The sequence below is a fragment of the Pipistrellus hanaki genome, assembly GCF_964339955.1.
Source record: "Pipistrellus hanaki genome assembly, chromosome: 14".
In the NCBI taxonomy this organism is placed as follows: Eukaryota; Metazoa; Chordata; class Mammalia; order Chiroptera; family Vespertilionidae; genus Pipistrellus; species Pipistrellus hanaki.
This window is the reverse complement of record NC_140516.1, coordinates 52,952,619-52,975,759: the sequence shown is the minus strand read 5'-3', so window position 1 is coordinate 52,975,759 and position 23,141 is coordinate 52,952,619. Positions and strand designations below refer to the sequence as shown.

Here is a 23,141-nt window from a genome sequence, read left to right as displayed (position 1 = left end):
GGGCGGGTGTCTTGGACAGAACAGTGCCAAGGCCACAGTCAGGCTGGCTTCCGAGACTCGGAGTAGCCGGTACCAGCCGGCCTCTGCCACGCGGGCCCCTCCCCGCGCAGGGAGCGAGGAAGTGGGGACACAGCCCGAGGTTTGTGGTCAAGGTCACAGGAAGGCGGAGAGGAATGAAACCTTTCTGGTTTGGTTACTCAGCTCAAAGCTGGTTTTGTTCCCTTCTTCCGGCTCGGCTGAGTTTTGCATATTTAGGGTTTTAGTTTCACAAGAATATTCTTGAATGGTTATCTCAACGCCCCCAGGGACCTCGTCGGCGCTGAGAACGTGAAATGCGCTGGACACGCGGCGGCTCCGCTGGGGAAGGTTCCCCGTCTCTCCGGAGCGGCGGCTCCTCGGGGCCACCTCAGGGAGCGCCCCGAGGCCTCCCACCGCACCTGCCGGAGGGGCGCAGGGCTCAGGGCGAAGCCAACAGCCCCGCGGAGGGCTGCGCTCCCTGCCGAGAGCTCCGACTCGGAACGTCCGGTGGCTCCAGGACGCAGCCTTTCCAGCGAGGACACACACACACACACACACACACACACACACACACACGGACGGACACACACACACACACACACACGGATGGACACACACACACACACACACGGACACACATGGACAGACACACACACGGACAGACACACACGGACGGACACACACACGGACGGACACACACACGGACACACACACACACACGGACGGACACACGGACACACACACACACACGGACGGACACACACACGGACACACACACACACACACGGACGGACACACGGACACACACACACACGGACGGACACACACACGGACACACACACACACACACACACACACCACGACACATGGACAACGACCAGGCCTGTGTATCTGCCGTCCCTGCCACCCCATTTCCCGCTGGCAGACAGCAGGCCCTTCCCCCCTGCCCTTGCACACACAGCTGGACCTCGGACCCGTGTCATCTCCGATGCGCCAGCTCCTGATCGGGAAGAGAGGCCTCGAGAATGAACCGGTGCCGCCAGGAAGGCCGGGGCACGGCAGGCGCCGCCTCCCCTCACAGCCTCAGGGCTGTCCTTTCCTGCCGGATGCCGGGACCCAGGCTCCCCGGTCCCCGTTTGTCCCCCTGATGCCTCCAGCCCCTGCCACAACCTCCACCTCCTCTGCGGACCCTCCCCGCCCAGCAGCCACCCAGCCTCGCAGGGCTTTCAGTTCCAAAGTCAGAATCCGTGAGTCCAACCTGACGGACGCCCACAGCAACACGCTTCGCGCAGCACGGACTTGCTCCAGGTCCCCACCGCACAATCCTGGTTTCCAGAGTCAGCCCCGCGTGAGGACACGCCGCCTGCGCTGGCGGAGGATCCGGAAGAGACGTCAGGGTCTCCCTTTCGGCGGAGGTTCTGAGGGAGTTTCGCTATTTGCCAAACTGCTGCCCTGACACCCCTCCCCGACGGCTGAACAGGGACCAACGATGGGGAACTACTTCCTTTACTGCATCGCACATCACAGAAACAACCTCGGGGAATTAAGTGGCAGAAGGTTCAAGCTCCTTCAGTTACGGCAAACGCCTCAGACCATGCCAGTACCCGTCCAAGGAAAATGGGCACACGAAACTGCCTTATCTTCTCACTTGTTCTAGGAACCTAAAATCCTACGTAATAAAAGGCGAACATGCAAACTGTCCCCTGGGGAGTCCAATGCGCACTATGAGGCGTGCTGACCACCAGGGGCCGCGCGGAACGTGGTGGGCAACCAGCGGTGTCGGTGGGGCGCCGAGGGAGCGAGGGGAGGAGGCGGCGGGGAACCGGACCGGCCCTGATCGCAGGCCAGGCCTAGGGCACCCACCGTGCGTGAATTCCGTGCACCGGCCTCTGGTGTGTTGTACATGTTAAACCACAGAGAAAGAGTCACCACCCGCAACACTGCGTCCTGCAGAGTGAGCCCTGTGTGCAGCCGTCACTGTGCCAGCCCTGAGCACCCGTCTGTGTGGGAAGCAGGTCCCGTTGGCATCCAGGTGCTCAGTGGGCTGCGCTGAGGGGGGGGGACCCGGGGCAGCCATGTTGGCAGAGCCCAGGTGGCGGGGGCTCCATAAGCCTGCCAGCCCCTGGGCACTGGAGGAGGGACCCACCGGGACTCAGGGAACGAACGGGAAACCGGGACATCCCCGTGGAGCCCCGCGGCCGGAGGAAGCAGTAAAGCCGCTAACAAATCAGCCACTTGTGCAGGAAGCTCGAGTGAACGCGGAGCAGGAAATTAATCCAGCATGCCGAGGACGGCGTATCGGAACGAGGCGGGAGCCCGCCCCCAGTGAAGTAAGACCAGAAAGACGCAGTAAAACCTGCAAGATTCACATTAAACAGAACAAGCTGAGAGTGCAGAGCGGGCCGGGGGCTGGAGGCCCTCTGCCAGGCCCGGAGGCGGGCTGCAGGGAAGAGGCACCTGTGTGACCGGGCACCGTGGCCCAGGGCGTGCTCCGGGCCTGTGTTCTCAGAGGAGCGGGACAGAGTGGAGACAGGAAGGAAGGACCCGCCCTGCCCTGGGCTCCGAGCTCCCTGCCCAGGCCTGGCGCCGGCGCAGACAGGGACCCAAGCGCGCCGCTGCCCAGGGCACACTGCCCCACCTGCCCAGGGCACACTGCCCCAGCTGCCCAGGGCACACTGCCCCACGCTGCCCCACCTGCCCAGGGCACACTGCCCCACCTGCCCAGGGCACACTGCCCCACCTGCCCAGGGCACACTGCCCCACCTGCCCAGGGCACACTGCCCCACGCTGCCCCAGCTGCCCAGGGCACACTGCCCCACGCTGCCCCAGCTGCCCAGGGCACACTGCCCCAGCTGCCCAGGGCACACTGCCCCACGCTGCCCAGGGCACACTGCCCCAGCTGCCCAGGGCACACTGCCCCACGCTGCCCCAGCTGCCCAGGGCACACTGCCCCAGCTGCCCAGGGCACACTGCCCCATGCTGCCCCAGCTGCCCAGGGCACGCTGCCCCAGCTGCCCAGGGCACACTGCACCATGCTGCCCCAGCTGCCCAGGGCACACTGCACCACCTGCCCCACCTGCCCAGGGCACACTGCCCCAGCTGCCCAGGGCACACTGCAGCACGCTGCACGTGGGGTTCCCCACAAAGGAGCTCTTCAGGACAATGGCCGCCTCCCCGGTGAGGGGCAGAAATCACCCAGGAAAGAGCCATGGGGGCGTGGCCGGTGCCCAATCCCCCGTATGCCACCGTCTTCCCATCTGAGCCCCGAGTTCACGCTCTGGTCACCCGGACAGCCTTCAGCGCGCAGGGGCCACTATGGAGTCTCCTGCCATCCCAGCGCCTGGCGAACAGGAGCCGGGGTTTCGGCTTAAAGAAAGGGCTCTGAACCATTCACAGGGGTCCCTGATGCCGCCTGCTCCCCAGTCCACAGAGAAAACGGCTCTGGCTGCACCCTCAGGGCCCCCCAGGAACGAAGCAGAACCTTTCGGGCGGGATGCCCCGCTGGGCTCCGATCAGCCAGGGAGACAGGACCGGCGGGCAGCACAGCGATCACATGGACGCCAGACCTCCGGGTCCCCTTCCTCAGACGGAGACGAGCCAGCAGAGGCTGGTTTCAATAAGGAAGAAAAAGCAATGACGGAAGATCGTTTTCCAACAGCCCGTGGCACACCGGAAGCTGAACCGAGCCCGGGCTCTGACAACGGGGGGCCGCTGCCCTGCGCGGTGCCTGCCTCCCCTTCCCGAGGGACACCCCCTCCCAGGGACACCCCCTCCCCAGGGACACTCCCTCCCCAGGGACACCCCCTCCCCAGAGATACCCCTCCCCAGGGACACTCCCTCCCAGGGACATCCCCTCCCCAGGGACACCCCCTCCCCAGGGACACCCCCTCCCCAGGGACACCCCTCCCCAGGGACACCCCCTCCCCAGGGACACCCCTCCCCAGGGACATCCCCTCCCCAGGGACACCCCTCCCCAGGGACATCCCCTCCCCAGGCACACCCCCTCCCCAGGGACACCCCCTCCCCAGAGATACCCCTCCCCAGGGACACCCCCTCCCCAGGGACACTCCCTCCCAGGGACACCCCCTCCCCAGGGACACTCCCTCCCAGGGACACCCCCTCCCCAGGGACACCCCCTCCCCAGGGACACCCCTCCCCAGGGACACCCCCTCCCCAGGGACACCCCTCCCCAGGGACATCCCCTCCCCAGGGACACCCCTCCCCAGGGACACCCCCTCCCCAGGGACACCCCTCCCCAGGGACACCCCTCCCCAGGGCACAGGCGGCCAGAACATGTCCTGGTTGCGAATTTGAATAGAATCGGTCCCCAAAGTAGGGCTGTGCCCATGGTGTTTGTTTCCGGAAACTTCCTCAGCGAGGCTGGGAGCGGCCTTTCCCGGGACGAAGACCACGGCAGCCGAGGCGCTGGGGGGAAGCGCGGGCTTCTTTCTGGGCTCTGAGCGAGCGGGGCAGGACTGAGAACCCCGGGGCTGCTCGCTGGTCCCGAGGCCGCGCCTCATGTCTGACCGCTCTGAGCTAGCCCTCGTCCGTCCTGCACTGACCGCCGCTCGCGGCCGGCGCCCAGATCACTAGGGAGTGCAGTGCGCGGCCACAGGGCGCTCTCTGCGGACTTCTCTGAGACCGGCTTTCTGAGCAGGAAAGCCCAGCGGCTGTTAACTTTCCTTCAGGGAACAGCAGTCAGACTTCCGCCCGGCCCTGGGCTTAGTAGGGGTCTTACCACCACCGTCAGCAGGAGCCCCGTCACCAGCCCCTCCTGACCGCGGAGGGGAGGCCACAGCGCCTGGCCAGGGCAGTGACGGTCAGCGGCGCTGGATTCTCGGAGTGCGCCTTGCCCCGGCCTCTGGCCACTGCCCGAGGGCCATCCTACAGAGAGGACCGCCGGGGGCTGAGGCCACCCCTAAGCCACCCCTGCACCAAGGCTGCCATCTGCCGTCCCGCTCGGCATCCTTGGAAACCCGATCTCCGAGGGAGCTTTTCCAGAAGGGCCCCGGGCCCCGATGCCACCGAGGGCTCCACACACCACCAAAGGCGGGGAAGGAGAAACCACGCCCAGCAGCTGAGGCCATGCATTATTGATGGAGCGGAGGAACTTTAGCCTCGGCCAGATGGGAGGGCCGACCTGGGCCTCCAGCTCGCCCCGGAGGTCACCGCTGGGGAGGCGCTGCTGCCTGACCTCCGAGTCCGTGGCCCCGGCGCCCACCGGCGATTCCCGCCCACAGAAATGGCCACCACCCCAACCCCCCCACCCGACACAGGGCCGCTGGGGAAGCACGCAGTGGTGGGCAGGAGGGTGACTTGGGGGATGGAGGATGGAAATCGTGTAGCCAGCCTGAGGAGGCGCCTGGCCCCACGGAACCAACGTGCCACCAACATGAGCAATGACAGTGACCGGACGTAACGTGAGATGAAGTGAGACCCAGGGTCTCTCAGGCTCTCCTGGGCCCTCCCTGGATGCAGGAGGAACGGGGGGGGGGGGGGGGGGGCGCGCTTCTGTGAGCAGCGGGAAGCACAGCAGAATGCAGAGGTGATGGCGGAAGCCCTCACTTGGCCACCCTCAGAGATGGACGCGGGGAAGGGCCGGGGCTGAGACCAGGGAGAAGGCAAGACCCGCAGCCTCTACACCGCCTCGCCTCCGCCTCCCCTCGCTCAGGACGCCGGGAGGCGACAGCTTCCAGGGAGGAAGCAGACGGTGACCACGGGGCCTAGAAGGGGCGGGAGCAGAAGCCAGGGGCCTCCAGCCGTGAGCACACCCTCCGGGATCAGAGCTGACAGCGATGTTCCCCGTCTGAGAAGCAGCCACTCATCTCCGTTACCGAACGGGCCTCCCGCTGAGATGATCCCCTGACACCCCCGTGCGCCCAGGACGCCCCCCACGCTTTCCAGCCAGAACGTGGCTCTGAGGGACGTTCCCGCGGAGACAGCCTTCCACGCGGCCTGTCCACGCGACCTGTCCACGTGTAACGGCGCCACGTTAGAGGGACCGGCTCTTCCCCTCCCGCCACCCACACCGGACACTTCCCAGGAGCTCCCGGGGGAGCTTACAGGTCAAAGGGCATGCAGCTATTTCAGAAGGCGGGTCTGCTTCCAAATTCAAAGATTGTAACTGAATACATCATGGCCACACTCCCTGACAGAATCTCACTAACCTTCTCGCAGACACACGGACACACGTGTGTATGTCCACATGCACGCACACGACAGCCTGTGCACTGGGTTTAGCTCTCCAGCCGGCCTCTGGGTGCCCTGGAGTAGAGCCGAGGCAGTGACAGCACCGATGGCAGGTGTCTACCCACAGGCAGGGCCGCCCCGGAACAAACCAGTTCCTTCCAGTGACACCGGGCACCAGAGTGGGCGTGGCTTCGGCGCCAGGACACTCGGAAAGCACCCCCTCGGAGCGGGACGGTGCTGCCGAGCTCGGCACCCAGCAGAGCGTGCGGGCTGTGTCCCGCCTCGGTGTCCCTCCGCCCCCTCCCCGCCCCCCTGACTGTGTCACAGGCGCCCGGACGCTTTGGGGAATGAGCCTCCCGGGACCCGAGAGCGGAGACCGAGGCTGTCTCCGGAGTCCACGGGACCCTGCGGCCAGGGAAGGCAGGACAGGCTCAAGGACAGGCCTCACCGCACCAAAGGGAGGCCCCCCCCCGCCCTGACCCGCTGGCCACTCTACGGAGATCACCCCCCCCCCACCCTTGTATGCGGGCAGCAGTGCAGTGGGTCCTATTTTAGGCAGATTTTCCACATTAGAAGGCAAACGGGTGAGAGGACTGTACAGCACAGCCTACTCCTGACACTCTGTTTAGCTCCGAGTCAAACACCGAGGCCAGGACTGAGCACGTGGGGGTCACAGCTGCCTGCCTGTGCTGGCCCTGCCCCTTCCCCGCCCCCACACCGCTGGGCAGGAGCTCACTGACCTGATGCTACTGGACAGATAATCCTCCCCGTGGGGCAAGGCTGGCGAAGCCCACGGCACCTGCCATTTCCAATCTACGCTCTGGAATGGCAGCCGGCCTGTGCCGGGAGCCGGGGGGAGGAGGGGCGGGGGAGGCACCCACTCCGGCGTGAACTCCCAGATTCACCTGCAGCCGCGGCGCCGGCTCCCACCGACCATCCCCAGCGCCGCTGCAGGAAATAATTGAATTAAAGAGTTGCCGTAATTCCTTCGAGTGAGATAGCAGCCAGCCAGCGGGGAGCGGAGACAGCGCTGCTCGGCTGCCATCTTCTCGAGGAGCAGAGCAAGCAATAGAACGCGGTTCAAAGGACAGATGGGGCCTCCCTAATCGTCCCCAGATTCCGAGCAGCAGGGGTGGCGACTAAACGGTTTCAATTAAAAGTTACGGAGCAGGAGAAGCAGGCGTGAGCTATGCCTGTGCTGGTGAGCTCCTTCGGCTGACTCTGGGGTGGCGTGGCCCCGGTTTCAGACAGACAGCCCAGTGCCCCTGACACGGAGCAGTGAGCAACCCGACCCCATGGCCGAGACCAGGGGACTCCGACTGGTTGGTCCGATGCCCTGTCTTGAACGCCCATGTGAGTCTAATGGAGGTGAGCTGGGCCCAAGCACCCCCACCCGGCCCCCGCCCCCCTGGACAGCAGGGGCAGCACAGGCCAACACGGGCAGGGTCACCCCTTCCCAGAAGGTGCAGAGCCGCCTGAGGACGGATCTTGGTTTTTGTGTTCTGTGTGTGTGTGTGTGTGTGTGTGAAGCAAAACCAGATAGTAATACATATTTACCATGATAAAAAAACCTGGGAATACATAAAATTTGAATATTCCTTAATTACACAAAACAGTAACTTTTGGTTACTGTAGTTAGTATTTCCTGCTCCATCTTTTTTTCTGAGAGCAGGAAAGAAAAATGCAAAATAAAACAAAATAACAGGGTGATTACAAAATTCCTGCATGATTCGAGCCCCGAGGCTCAGGAATCTAACACGGCGGATCCACAGTCTTCATTTCCCAGCTCAAAACCCACCAAACCCACAGCCAGAGCGCAGTGGGAGAACAGTTACTGTCCCTGGAACGCAGGTTAAGTCACATGGCTGTTTGCGAAGCTAAGAGAGACCACCGCTGGGTCCAGTTACCTAGACGGAGTCTGCCCGAGAACCTCATCTCAGATGGCTCACACACATAAGGTTAAAAAAAGAAAGAAAAAGAAAGTTACTTCTAACTTAGGTAAGAAATACAGAAGGCTACGCAGCATTAAACATCTCTCGGAGGCTTGTTTAGTGAAATTAACTGGCAGGTTAATAGGGGGGCAGTGCCTGATATATAAGAGTGCCCCGATTTCTTCAGAGAAATTAACATTTCAATCCCGTTCTATCTAGAAGTCATTAAACCGCGCCGTGAGTTATTGGAACGGCAGGAGCGAATTAACGCTATTCATCAGGGGGTCCGGGCCGTCGGAGCGCGCCGTAATGGAAAAGCCGCCCCCACTTCCACGCTGCTCGGTACGGTGCACCAGTTCTGCCTCAGTGTACAAACCTGCCCCCTCTCCGTAATTCACGTGACCACAGCCACTCACATCCTACACTGCCGCCCGCCTCCAGGTAATTTCTGCAGCTTCTGCCGGAACTTTGAATGCCGTGGTTGGTGTGGGAGCCCGTGGCTGGGGACTGAGTGTGCCCGGCATTAGCGGTGGCCTAACAGCGTGATCAGAGCCACGCTTGCCGAGGGCCTGGCGGAGGGAATGGGTACACCAGGTCCACTCGTGGCCTCTGAAATCCGATGATAAAACTGCGTCGTCTCCAGCTCAACTGCCCCTGCACCAGCCTGGGAGGACGAAAAGGCCGCACAGCCCCTCACCCCAACGCCACGCCCCTCACATTTCAGCCCTCGGTGAAGACGGGAGCTGTTAGCCTAAGACCTCCGTTCTCTTTGGGGGGAGCCAGGAGAGCGGCTGCACCAGGTGAGGATGCGGGTCTGAGAAACCCCTCCCCTGGCCAGCTGCAGGTGCCCCCAGTCACACACGCCACAGCAGGGACTGTACCCCACGTGTGCGTGTGCACGTGGGAAGGTCTGCACGGGTTTGTGTGTGTGCATCCAAGTGTGCAAGTTCAGTCGGAGATGAGCTGGTCCGGGTGCTGCTAACTCGGAGACAGGCTGCTGAAATGCTTGCCTTTGCCAAGGTGTCGACCGGCCTACAAGGTGTCTCCAGAGGGATCGAGGCCACAGTAATGACCGTGCAGCAGCTGCAGCCAATGACCGCGTTCAGACAGTGCACACCTGCAGAGACCACCTTGGCCACCCATCAGTCACTGGGGCTACAGACCCTGCTTGTGGCCTGTGTGACTGTGGGCACCTACAGCTGGACCAGTCCTGGGAACAGGTGTGGCCCTCCCCGCTCCAGCTGGGGGCCTGGCTCCTCGAAGCCCAAGGAGCATGTCCTAGTGCGGCCCACCCGGCCGGTCTGGGGGAGCGGCGCTCCGGGCCCCACCACGCACCTCAGCTGAGACTCGCCAGGAAGCCTCTCCCAGCTGGGCTCCACGTGAGAGAGGACAGAGCATCCCTCAAGCCAACAGCAACCAGGTGCCTTCAACATCCAACCTTTTCCCACCAACTCCTGACGGTGGGGGAGCTGATAACGGAGCAGCGCATTCTGGGTGTGCGGGTCCCACCCAGGCGCAGGCACCATGCTATTCTGCTCCTGCCAGTGCCAGGGGGAGTGGGCCAGCCTCCATTGGCCACTAAACTCGGAGTAAATGAGGGTGCTCCCAACCTGCAGGTCCCCACGCACAGGGCACGGGGCGGGCTGTGCCTGACTGACCAGCACGCCCACAGCACTCAGCTCGAGGGCTCCCCCTGCAGGGCAAGTGCTGGACCCCAAAAACGCCGCGTTCCCCTCTGCCCCCGTGGCCAGGGAGAGCCGTCAGCCCAGCGCAGAGGCTCGCTGCAGGGCCTCAGGCCCTGACGGGACCGGAAGCGCCGGACACAGCGGCGGGAAAAGCTCTTCCCGGGAGGCGGCTCCCGGGCGCAGCCCCCGGCCCTCGTGCTTCACGGGAGGACGGTGCCTCGGGCTCACAGGTTGGCATGAAAAAATAAGCTCTCTCGGCGCCCACACCACCGCCCGGGGGAGAGCAAAGGTGCCCGCTCCCAGGAAGTGCAGCACCCACAAGAACGGCAGGTCCCGGGGGCTGCCAGGACCATGGCCACAGGCTCTGAACCCAGCACTCCAGCCGGGCCAGCCATCCCGGTCCCTCCCAGAACCAACTCAGTCCCAGCCCACGCTGGCCAGAGGCACCCTCACACCAGAATCAGGCCCCCAAACCCCACACTCCGAGCCCCGTGGGGAGGACACGGCGGTGCCGGCAAGGTCACGGAGCCCCGGAAACCCCATCGGCCCTAGAGCGAAGCCGTTAGCTGAGTTCCTGCCGAGCACAGATGTTGTCTATATCCAAAAATTCCCGAACAGATCAATTAGCATATTACAAAGGATTTACTTCCATCTTCCCTTGACAGATCATAAAAGCCAAACACAGGCTCAGTCTGAAGCTGACAAGTGTGTGCGGCAGGAGAGGCCCTATTAATGGAGACAACGGCAGGAGAAAACGGTATTTATAATGATTAGCCACCTAATTAATTCCGAGAGCAGAATGTCAAAAGCTGTAAACCCAGCCCTTTGGTAACTGAAGCTCGACATCAGACAAGGCACTTCTGCCGAGAAGGGAGGCCTGGCGCCTCCCCACATTCGAGCCCCGCAAGGTGGCTGCTCTCCTGCCTTCTGCTCGGGCGCGTGGGAAAGAGGCTGAGCTCGGGGCGGTGTGTCACCTGCACCCCCCCCCCCCAACCCGAAACGGAGGCAATCAATTCTAAAATTAAAGAATCTAAACGTGTGCAAACGTTACGGAGTCTAGGACACGTGCTCCCTCCTCCTGGGACATGAATCCGCTCAGTTAGAAGGAGAAAACCTCTGCCTGACTGGGGCCTTGTGTGTTTCACCTTGGCTGTTTGGGGGAGACCATGGAAGAGATGCCCAGACACCGAGGGACACAGCTGCTCCTCTGAAAGTCCTTCCTTCCGGGTTAGAATCTCCCTTTGGGGGGGGGGGGGAGGCGCGGACAGGCAGAAGAGCGAGAACAACACGAAACCAAGAGTTCCAGAGATGTGGAGCTGCCCCTCCCCACTCCCCGAACCCCTCCTGAGACTCAGACCCGCATTTAAAGAGACCGCGTTTAACAGAGGAGCGGACGCCGAGGGCACACAGGTGGGCACAGCCCTAGGTTTTAAATGAGACGTGGCTCCTGAGTTCACTGAACACACTGCACACTCCACGTTGTCCTGTTATTACTACTGTTCTCACTGAATCCTCCTTTCCTGACGGGTGTTTCTTTACGGCCCGGACTGTTAATAACAGTAACGTGGCGTTACATCAGCCATCAGTGGAATCTTGAGAAAAGATTATGGCGACCCAAGGGTCTCCGAAGCCCAGGCTCTGATAACGCCAGCCATTATTCAGTGTGAGTTCAGACACTCTGAATTCACTCCCATTGCTTGTTACAAATCTGCATTTTCAGAATTTGCCATAGGACGCGGAGTCCAGAGCGCTGACCTGGATCTAACAGGCTTCATGGGAAGCGGCCGAGCTGGCAGGCTCCCCAGCGCTGCCCTCAGATAGAGCCGCCTGGCCTGGCCTCCCCGCCGACCTGGTCACCCCCGGGGACGGGGCCGCCCCCTCCTCCTCCCGGCCCATGGAATGTCCGCACAACGGCAGAGCCTGGGTCCATGGGCAGAGCCTGGGCGCCATCGGCAGAGCCTGGGTCCATGGGCAGAGCCTGGGTCCATGGGCAGAGCCTGGGTCCATGGGCAGAGCCTGGGCGCCATCGGCAGAGCCTGGGTCCATGGGCAGAGCCTGGGCGCCATCGGCAGAGCCTGGGCGCCATCGGCAGAGCCTGGGTCCATGGGCAGAGCCTGGGCGCCATCGGCAGAGCCTGGGTCCATGGGCAGAGCCTGGGCGCCATCGGCAGAGCCTGGGTCCATGGGCAGAGCCTGGGCGCCATCGGCAGAGGGGGGACCTGCTCCCACAGAGGGAAGCACACCAGTGAACAGGGGTGCAGGCAGTGGGATCAGCCTTTCCCGTCACCCCTCCCTCCACCACATGAGTGGAACCTGCAGGGAAAGGCTCCAGGGAACCCCAAACCCTTCCTCCAGATGAAGGAACATCACCAGCAGGCTGATGGGAAAGGGGGTTTTGCTTCCCACGTCCGAGGTCCCAGGAGAGAGCTGTGTGTTATGAACAGGGAAGTCTAGGGTCCTGTCACCTTTCGCCTGAGCGTTCCTGCAATCTGGATGCCAGCGTCTCACTGACCCCACAACTCGGCGATGGACCACCTCTGCCCAAGGGCAATGCCATCAGAGGGAGCCAAGGTCATGCTGCAAGCACTCCTGGCCCTATGTCAGCCCCCCGCCCCATCACCAAGGCAACGGCCGGGGCTCTGCCTCCCCCACGCAAACACGAGGAGCGGTGCCAAAGCCGGGGGCTGCGAGGGCGGGAGCACTGCCGCCGCCGCGTTCCCTGCGTTCCCGGCTACGAGCTGGGCCGAGCACGAGGCAATCTGCTGTGCGAACACCAGGCAGAAGGCTTTCCGGCTGCCGCAGCCTCCTGGGCTGCCATCGACCCCGTGGGGGATCCGAGCACAGATCAACGCGGCCGCCTTCCGGGAGGAAGCTGCAGCCCTGGCCGGCGTGGAGGCCGTTCCGCTGTGATCAGGGAGCACCGCGAGCCTCCACTGAACCCGGAGGAGCCAGCACAGTCCTCTCCGAGCGAAGGCTTTAACCTCGGAGGCCTGGGGCCAGCAGCTACGCACGCAGGAAGTACCAGCCTCCAAATCCGCAGGGCAGCGGGGAGGGGGCCCCGTGCTGATCCGCAGGCCATCTGTCCCCCGTCCCCAGGGACCCGGGCGATGGGCCTCCGCCCAGCCCTCACCCAGGAGGGGAGCCGGGAGGGTACAGGGGGTCCCCAGGGCCCACGGAATTCAAACTCCCAGCCCCGCCTGCAGGCAGGGGAGACGGGCACGCCTCTGCCTGGGGCCGAGAAAGCTCAGGATTTATGCTTTATTCTTTCAGAACACGCATCTCCCCAACAGGTAGTGCAGCACGCTGGGCTGCCTTCTGTCTGCAGAGCACTCCCAGCTAATGCCGCCAGCCTGCCCTCCAGACAGGTGCCGGGCCGGGTCCAGCTCGCCAACCACCCCGGTGCCATTCATTCCGAACAGCGCGTGGCTGCCGTAACGTGCGGGTCCCGTCCATGAACTATGGAGCCCGCGAGGGCACGGACAGGGCTTCTGCCTCAGGGGCTGGGGGGCCACCTTAGAGAGTTTAGCCAATGGAGCGCTGTTCCCGATCCAAGCTCATTCACCACACCTGGTCTAATTTCACCGGAGCCGGAAGCTGCGACCTCCAGGAGACTGGCACCCGGGCTTCCGTGCTATCAACGAGCAGGCACCGCCCCCGCGAGAGGACCCCAGTGTGCAAGAGGGGGATGGACACCTAGCAGAGCCAATCCCAGTGCGTTACCCATACTGAGATGCAGATGAGGCCGAGAGCATTGATCTAGACCGGTGGTTGGCAAACCACGGCTCCCGAGCCACATGCGGCTCTTTGGCCCCGTGAGTGTGGCTCTTCCACAAAATACCACGTGCGGACGCGCACATACAGTGCGATTGAAACTTCGTGGCCCATGCGTAGAAGTTGGTTTTTGGCCTGGGCAGGTCTATTTTGAAGAAGTGACATTGGAACACATGCATGTGGCTCGAGAGCCGCGGTTTGCAGACCACTGATCTAGGACTCCCCCCCCCCCCCCCCCGGACATAGAACCTGCCCTCACACAGAGCTGTCCCCACCGCAGGTCGCCCCTGCGGCCACGCGTTGTGGAAGCCATCCATGCGGTCTGCAGAGGGGGCGGGCGAGGTCACCGTGACCGAGGGGCCGTCCCTGCAGCTGCGCTGCCCGGCCCCACGCTCCCCCACGCTCCTCCAGAGGGCAGGCCGCTCGGAGCTCCGCCTCCTCCCACGGCCAGGGCAGCCCGCCCCTGCCCGGTCAGCTGCGGTTCCCAAGGAGCTGCAGGTGGCACCGGGCCCGGCCAACAAAGGGTCCCGTCAGTCAAACCGCGTACTGCTGGGCGGAGGGAGGGCGGCGAGGAGAAGGTGTTGAGTTACCGGGCCCGGGAACCGGATATCTGCCACGTTTTCTGCAAATCTCCGACGTTAAATACCGTCCAACGAATCAAGGCCCACTCCCAACAGACCCGGAGGAAGATCAGGGAGTCTGACCCGGGGCCTGAGAGCGCGATGGGTGCCGGTGGGAGCGCGTCTTAGGACGTGTTTGTGAAGACCCGGGAATTAACACCGTAACCAGGCCCTGGTCACCCCCACACGCTTATCTCCTACTGTCCTCTCTGCCACAGAGTGGACCGGACGGCTTCTGCGGCCCCCCGGCTGTGGCTGTTCTTTTAAACAGGGCACTGCTGAGGAACTGGTTTGTTTGCTGCCGGGGCTAAGGAAACCGCGTCATGAAATATGTATAAATGCCACCGCTCCTGCCGCTCAGGGTGAGCACAGGAGAGCGTGCCCTTCATTACTGCTCGGGCACACACCCACACGTGTCCCCACGTGCTCACACAGAACCCGCTGAATCACACAGCACTTCCCTGACCGCCTTCTCACCCTAACGGGCGGTCTGTGGAATTATCTAACTGCTCCGCGGAAGAGCGCGCTCAGCTCGCCGAGGAGGCTGTATTTACCACCGCGAGGCCCGGTGGGAGTCCCATTTGCCAAAAACAGATGAGTCACTCAATGAATAAAGCAGGTGTGTCCGTGGGTGTCAGCGGCAGGTGAGGAGGAGGCCACGGCACCGGCGTGGGGCACACTCCCCCAGGGACAGCGGAGTGGGGATGAACCCTCCCAGCAGCCAGACTGCGCTCTGGAGCATCTGCTGCTGAGGAAGCTGCTACTCGAACCCGGGAGTGGTGTGTCCCTCGTGAGAACCGAGAGGGAAGTGTAAGCTGAAGCCACCTAGCACTAAGAGCCTGCTAACGGAATGCCACTGGTCTAATGCACGCTAGGAGCAGTGACTGCAGTGGTGGCAACGCATAAATACTAAACAAAAGATTCACACACACACACACACACACACACCCTTTTCCTCTCTCGTTAATCACACCTGATTGGAGACGCAACGTTTTTCACGAGAAAGCTGATTTCCTTCCCATTCACACTTCCACATCATCCACCTGCAACGTACAGGGAACAGAAAACCACCGTTTCCTGCAACAAGGGCGGCCCTGGCCCTGACCCCGGCAGCTCCCGGCCCCCATTCTCCTTCCCTTTAACGCAGGCGGGCGCCGAGCCTCAGGAACAATGGCCACCAGTCCTCGGGCATTGCCGCCGGCTGTCCCCTAACCCGGGCACAGTGACCTGAGCGTCCAGGAAAATGGGGTCCCAGCCAGCACGCAACAGTCTTGGAAAAGAGGTGGACCTCCCGCCCACCAGCATCATGCCTCGATGGGGTGCTGAGTCACGACCCCCTCCCACCCTCCAGGGCAGAGAAGACCACTGTTCCCCCCAAGCGGGCCCCCCAGGAGTGCGGGCCAGCAGAGACCCGCCCTGGCCAGGAAGTCCAGGTGGGTGTGCTGACTGCAGACCCCGGATGACAGAGTGGACATTAAGGCCCTCTGTTTGGTTCTGAGTCCGTGTCTTCCCCCCCCCCCCCCCCCCCCCCCCCCCCCCCGCTGGTATATCAGCTGGTCAGAACCAGCAGCTGTGAGGGCAGAGGAGGGGAACAGCCAGCAGAGCAGAAAGCAGCCACCAGGAGGAGTCTGTGGGGGCGCGGCCCTGGGTGCCGGGATGGGACACTCTGTGAACAGAACAAGGGACAGGACGGGGACTGGCTCTCTGGTCCTCGCAGGAGGAAGGAGGGCTGCGTCAGCTCCTCCCAGGGAACGGCTCCCACCTGAACTTGCACCTGCAGCTCCAAGAAGCAGAGCGCTGTCCTCCAGCCGGGGCCCTCCGCACAGAGCCACACCGCTGCAGGACCTGGCTGAAGCGCCAGACCGTCCCCTGCAGGTGACAGGCCTCACTCTGCCTCTGGCCGTGTGTTCACATGGGCATGGTGCCCGTGGCTGAGGACAGAGCAGGCCGCGGGGCCCAGGCAGCCCGAGGCCACAGGAGGTCAGCATGGCCACTGCCCCTCACAGCCAGAGCCACCAGTGGGTGTGCTTCTGAAGGAAGGCAACACTCTCTGTTTTTCAGAAAGAAATGTCTTGGCAGGAACAGGGCCGAGGCCCCAATGACCGGGGAGGAGACCTCACTGAGCCTGCTGGCCGGGGAGCGCCCTGGCCCTGCGAGGAGCATGATGGGATCTGTGAGCGTCTCCCGGGCAGGCGGCCGGTGCTCGGGGTGTCCCTGCCAAACCGCAGCCGCACTGCCCACCGCCTCCCAGCACAAAGCCCGCGCCGCCTCCAGCCCCGCTCGTCTGCAGACATTTAACCAACAGCACCATTTCTCCCCGACGCTTCTGTCAAAATGACAAGGTGACTGGGAGCCGCTGCAAATATTAATGCTCAATAACAAAACAGCACGAGACAGACACGACAGTGTGAACCCACGGACCTAACGGCTGCAGGAGGGGGGTCCCGCAGAGCGCTGTGCCCCGTAACCCAAAGCGGGCACACCCTCCTGGCCAGAGTGACGGTCACAGAGAGGTCCAAGGGTTTGCACGTACTTTCCTGGGACCCGAGAGAACGCCCCCGGTACATGCCAGGCGGTCAGGGTGCAGGTTAGCCCACTGGCGGGGCGCTCGGGGCTCAAGACCCTGATCAGGAGGCGGGTTACAACTTATTCTGACCCGGACTTTGCCGTTATGCAGTCACCGAGGTGGACCCTCGGTACAGGGTCCCAGGGTGGTTAATTGTTAAGCTGAGGCAATGAGAAGCTGTTCCTCACCCCGGCTGGTATTTAACAGCCCATCCATCCTGCACGGTAAACGGCCACATTCGCATCTTGAGAGGAAGTAGTTTTCCAACCACGGAAAACTGAGATGCACTGAGCACTGCTCTCAAGGCCGGCTGTCAGATGAGAGGACACCCCCTTATCCCCCCCAGCAGCAGGTGAGCCTCGGGCCTTTCTGTGAGAACTCGGGCACGGGGCACAGCCAGTGCTCGGACGGCGTGGGCCCACAGGAGTCCGTGGATTTATTTCCATCACCCTGAAAACACCTTCAAACCCAGCACCCCAAAACTGGGACTGAGACCACCAAACCCAGCCCCACAGAGACCCTGCCCAGCAATGTTTCTGAGATCCCGGGCGATTCCAGCATCTCACAGGGCCCACATGAAGGAAATGGGGGTGTTCTGGTTGAGAGGGACCAAATACTTCCTAACAAGCACTCCCACGCTGCCCCCAGAATGCTCCTCGCATTTCCAGTCTCTCTCGCCTCTGGTACAGAGGTGCTTGGAGCGGCTCGGGTTAGTCTGCTCCGGTGAGGGGTCCTCAGGGATGTCATGTCCGCTGTGGCCTCTGGAGGGCAAGACCTCTCGGGCCAGCGCGTGCTCCAGCCTCCTGGAGGCGGCCACGGAAGTGTGAGCCCACGGAAGACACGTGGCCAACAAGCTGCTTGCGCCCAAGGGAGCGCACCTAGCCCTGTGCGGGGACTCGAGGAGGCGAGGCCGCCCCCCAGCTCGCCTTCACTCTTCGTAATTAATGTCAGGAGGTCTGACCCGCGGCCCTAGCACTGCGTTCCGGTGACTTATCTTTATGGCAGCAGCGGCAGCAATCGCTTCACACGGAACTATATTGCTTCAGTTAATTACATGTATTTTGCTTCTGATAAATGAAAATACCAGATGCAATTAATTGAACGGCAATCAATGCGGCCCTGCATTGGACATCCCCGTGAAGCTCCCAGAGGCTGCGCGATCCATAGCCGTCCGCTAATTGAAAACATTCCGAGGGGTTCTGGAGGCTGAGCTTTTACCTGCGGGCACTGCCCGGTGACTCACCAAGAGGAATCTGTCCAGGCCCTACGGCGCGCACGGCGGGCTGCCCGTCGCTGGCAGGGAGTCCGGCGTCATCGGCTCACGGCACTCACGGCGACGAAACCTGGAAGCAGAGGAGCTGGGTCAGGGGAGCCGAAGCCGCCGCTGTGCGTTTCCACCCGGCCGGCCTTTAACTGCCTTTCCCAGGGCCCGACGCGGGCTTCCAGAGGTTATTAAATGGTTTCATTAAAAATACCATCCGTCTTGCTTTAGTCACGGCGCAGATCGCACTGAGCAGAGGGGCAGAGAACAAATGGGCCTTTCCATCTCCGCGGACACGGAGCCCGTGAGCACAGCCGGGAGTGCTCCCCGGCTCCCGCGGCCGGCAGAGGCCGCCAATCAATGCCCCGAGGAGGCGCGCCCCCCCGAGGAGGGATTGGGGTTCACCCGGCATCGCACAGGCCAGGCCATTAGCATAAACGCTGACAACTGTTAATCCACGGCACTCTGATTAACGGCTGCAGTTGTCCATTAATAGAAGGCGTTTTAACTTACTGCTGGAATTGATTACTTAGTTAAGAATTCAATCCCAATGTCCAATAAAATTGCACTTTCTTGGCAAATGCAATATGAAAAGAGGCGATGCATTAAAGAGAACTCACATTTATTTCCCGACACACGGAATGAAGAGCAAACACACGGTCCTTCCGCACACTCTGAGCCACTTCCTGTCCCCGGAGCGGCGGGGGCCAGAGGGGAAGGGACACGCCGTGGCAGACGGGAAAGGCAGACACCTGCGCAGCGGCGGCCACGTCTCTTCTGTGGCCTGCCCACAGGACGCTGAGTTTCACCAGTGGCGTGCCACGCAGCTGGTGTCTGCAGTGCAGAAGCCTCTCCCAGTCCCGGGAGAGGGCGGCGTGGGTGGTGGGCATGACGGCGGTGGCCAGCGCTGGCCATTGCCAACCCCCCTTACAACTGACCAGGATCCCTATGACTGATCAATATTTTAAAAACGTCTGACACCACTGTGACCACCTTCTCAACCGCATTCTACCTTCCAAACCATTCACATCGCAGGATATCATAGTTTCTCCTCTTTTAAACAGTCTTGGGGTCCATCCTGTGACGTATCCTGAGAGGAACACCTGATTTCCCAGGCCCCGACTCCCCATCTCCGAGAGCCAGAGTCCCGGGTCACACTGACGTACGCAGCCAGGCCCTCCTCGGAGGATAGGAGAGCGGGGGCAGAAGTGGTCTGAAGACCTGCTCAAGTTCAAGAAGGAATGTGCTCCCCACCCGGCGCGGTGACCCATTTACACGCGAGACGTGAGGTTCGCACACCGATGCGGCCACGTTATCCTCCCGGGCGCCCTCCACTCACTGCAGCGCAGCCAGAACCGAACCATGTGCATCAGCTCTGAACCAATCAGCCTTCATTCCGGGGGTCAGCCACCCCGAAAGCCAATCCTCCCGCAGCCCCACACAGCCCCTGGCACCGAGAGCCGAGGTCAAGTCCACACGTCCCCGCTCGCCCCCTCCCCCACCTCCAGTCCTGACCTCAGTGAGCGTGCCTCCAGGAAGACACTGCGCATGCTCGGCCTCTGTAGGGAGAATGTTTATGGAAATTCTGTAATATTAATTATGTCCAGCTGGCTTTACGTCTTAAAAATGCAAAAAGACCCAACAGCCAAGACTTAAGAACTCTGGTCTTTTTTTAAAAATATATTTTTATTGATTTCTTACAGAGAGGAAGAGAGAGGGATAGAGAGCTAGAAACATCGATGAGAGGGAATCATCGATCAGCTGCCTCTTGCACACCTCCTACTGGGGATGTGCCCGCAACCAAGATACATGCCCTTGACCGGAATCGAATCCGGGACCCTTCAGTCCGCAGACCGACGCTCTATCCACTAAGCCAAACCGGTTTCAGCAGAACTCTGGTCTTAAATATAAGGACAGCGCGTGGAAAACTGTAGGGGGCGTCCTGGTACTCGCCACTTGGTAAAAAACAAACCAGCCCATTTCCTGTGCCGGCCCAGAGGCAGCCCCGCCCGCTGTGTCCCTGCTCACCCTGCCTGTCCACGGGGCCCCTCTCCCCGCGGATGGGGACGGGCAGGGTGGCAAAGCCGTGCCATCCCCCGGGCCGGGCTGCTGGAGAAACAAACAGGACAGGGGATGCCAGGCTGGGGGGAGGGAGCGTGCAAACGGCTGGGAACGTAAACAGAGGGAATCAGAAGATGGGGCGGCTGATGGGCCGACGCAAGCCAAGTTTTGGAAGAAAGAATAAGAGCGGCTCCATGAGCAGCACACCCCCCCCCCCCCCCCACAGCGACTCCGTGGGCTCCGACTGCGTTCCCACCCCCGCTGCCCAGCTGGCGGTGTGCGGGGCAGCTGGTCTGAGCAGGCTGACCCGCTCCCAGAAGCCGCCGTGTCCCCACGTGTCCGCGGAAGGCCAGCGGGCCAGGAGGCCGCCTGTTAACGCTGAAGAGACCAGAGGGGGGAGAAGATCCTCGCCGGGGGGTGGGCCCCCCAACATCAACCCGGCTCGGGGACAGCTGCCCACGGGGCCGCGCACATGCAGGCCCCGCAGTGAGACAGGTGTCAGCTCCCTCACAGGCCGCACACTGTCCGTGTCTCAGAACTGTCTTCCGGGTCCCAAATGGTAACTAAACAGGAGAACCACCAGCCGAGACATGCGTGCCTCTGTGAAATGGTCCAGAACCTTCCAGAAGCGGGGGAAGGAGAGGAGGCTGCTGAGAACACAGTCGCACCAACCACCAGGGTGTCTGGGAAGAGGCCCTGCCCAGGTGCCTTCCCCACCGGACGAGGGCATGGAGGAGGCGGAGGTGTTCTCCAAGTGCCTTGCTGCCAGGCACCCCATCGACACCCCAATGATCAGGGCCCAGGGTTAGCTCGGCAGCCACACAAACCCTATGTGCTGACAATCAGCACCACAAACCCCACTGATGACAGAGCAGAGTCTGTCCCTGACCCCACCCTATCCCTAGGGAGAAAGGATAGGTGTGGTCAATATTTACATAAAAAGAAGAAAGATCTAAGAAGCCAAATAAAAAGAAAATAGTTGAGCCTTAACCAGTGTGGCTCAGTGGATAGAGCGTCAGCCTGCAGACTGAGGGTCCCAGGTTCGATTCCGGTCAAGGGCATGTACCTTGGTTGCGAGCACATCCCCAGTAGGGGGTGTGCAGGAGGCAGCTGTTTGATGTTTCTCTCTCATCAATGTTTCTAGGTCTCTATCCCTCTCCTTCCCTCTCCGTAAAAATTCAATAAAATATATTTAAAAAAGGAAAAGAAAATGGCTGAATAACTCTCTCCTCTAATAAAGCGGATACCGAGGAACCCTTTCTCCCAAGCTCTGCTTCTCCACACACTTCAGAGCCCGGCCCCACACGGGCGGACCACAGTGCGGGAGCGAAGGGGGCTCTGGCCGGCCCCCACCACTGAGCCAACGCGGCACCGTGAGGCCTCCAAAGCACCCACGGGCGCTGGCGGAGCGTGGCCACGCCGCGTGGAGGCCAGATGCCCACCTGCCACCAGTCAGGAGGCCTCCACAGCGGGTTTTCTCGTCGCCGAGTTCTGGTCACCATGGAGTCCAGAACAAGGCTGGGCCTCTGTGTCAGCGACACGGAAGCACGGAGTGCTCCGCAGGGGCTGCCCGAGGGAAAAGGCCCCTAAGGCCACGCTCCGCTGCGTCCCATTTACGTGACATCCCCACACAGACCAGTGGTTGTCTGGGTTAGGGGCTGGGCGCCAACTCTGGAACTTTCTCTGAACAAGCTGGGTCTTGGAAGGAGGCCAGCTCTGTCAACAGCCGTGCGTTTCGGCCACCTGACATGGGCATGGCTGCAGACCGACAACAGGGGCCCCTGGGTGCCGGGCCTCCTGCTTCTAGACCACAGGGTGCTTGCAGGATTCCCTCCCCAACCCCCCACCCCCACCCCCACCTCCACAACCCCCACCCCCCACCCCACAACCGCACAGAAGTGAAGGCCTGGAGTGAAGACATGGCACGGGCATCTGATTGGTGTGGACTCAATCTGCCAATTTCCTGGTCGGGTTGCTATCATTTTGCAAATTGCTACCGTGGGGAGTCCAGGCAGAGGTATCACTTCCCTTACAACCACCTGCGATTCTCCAACTGCTTCAAAGTAACAACTTCAGTTACAAAATAGCAGGTAGGCTCGGCCCTTCGGGGTTTGTGTGGCTGGTGTTGACCAATAAACAGGAGGATTCCTTCCCGAGGACGAGTGCTTTGGGCGCTGCTGACTCAGGGCGGCCTGGGCCCAGCCCTCCGGCGGGCGGAGTTCCCGCTCCGAACCCTGACCTCCGCCGCACTTGGCAAAGACGCCGGCTGCGTAAGTCCTTTCCTGGGAACGGGCACAGCTGCCTGGTTTCTGCTCCCAGCTGCCAGGTCACATCCGAAAGGGCCCCTCCCCCTCCCCCCAGCAGCCGGGCACCGAGCACCAGCCGGGCGGGTCCTCGCTGGGCGGTGGGCACCCTGGCAGCGAACTCCCGGCTCCCTGCCCCTGCCCGGCTGAACCGAAACCACAGGCAGCAGGCGGAGCAGGCCAAGACCGGCCCGGGTGACGCACACGGCCTCCGCGGGCTGGCCGCCTTCCAGCACCAGCTCCCTCGGAGAAAGTTCTGGATGCCTTGGCAGACCACCAGCCAGGCGACCCACAGCGACTGTGCTGCTTGTGCAGCTGCCTGCGGACCTTGCCGGTGCCCCGAACCCCGCGTCAGCCTTTGTGACAAAGCTCAGTCACACCGAGTCAGCCCGAAGCTCTGCCCGGCTCTGCGTCCGTCTGTCCTCCCAGCGCCCCTGGGGCCTCCCTTCACGGAGCTGCTGGCTCACCGGCCCCTCCCTAACTCCCGCCGAGCCAGGAGGAGGGACTGACAGGAGCATCTGTGCGGTCCTGCCTTACTGTCCTCGGGTCACACGATCCCGGTGTCTCCCAGTGACAACCACCAATGCCGCCCCCTCAGTGTGTACAGGCGAAAGCATGTTTCAGTAATACCCCCCCCCCCCCCTTCTATGAACCCGCAAGTAGCGGCTTACTCAAAGGCCGAACGCATTCAGTCCCCGGCACTGCCCGCGTCCCGGCCGCCCAGATAACCGGCTCTC

At 62.1% G+C, this 23,141-nt stretch overlaps 1 protein-coding gene across 8 annotated transcripts in view; it reads right to left on the bottom strand.

Moving 5' to 3' along the window:
• Nucleotides 1-23,141, bottom strand: part of CTBP2 (C-terminal binding protein 2) — a 76,598-nt gene that overhangs the window by 27,144 nt on the left and 26,313 nt on the right. For 5 of the 8 annotated variants that reach the window (XM_084904552.1, XM_084904558.1, XM_084904551.1 and 2 more), the window contains exon 2: nucleotides 18,023-18,122. The exons of 1 other annotated variant lie outside the window; for it this stretch is intronic. The gene's annotated coding sequence lies outside the window, so the exon portion shown is untranslated. Of the gene's footprint in view, nucleotides 1-17,997; nucleotides 18,123-23,141 lie in introns of all 8 variants that reach the window. 2 more of the 8 variants (XM_084904556.1, XM_084904555.1) reach the window with 1 other exon arrangement.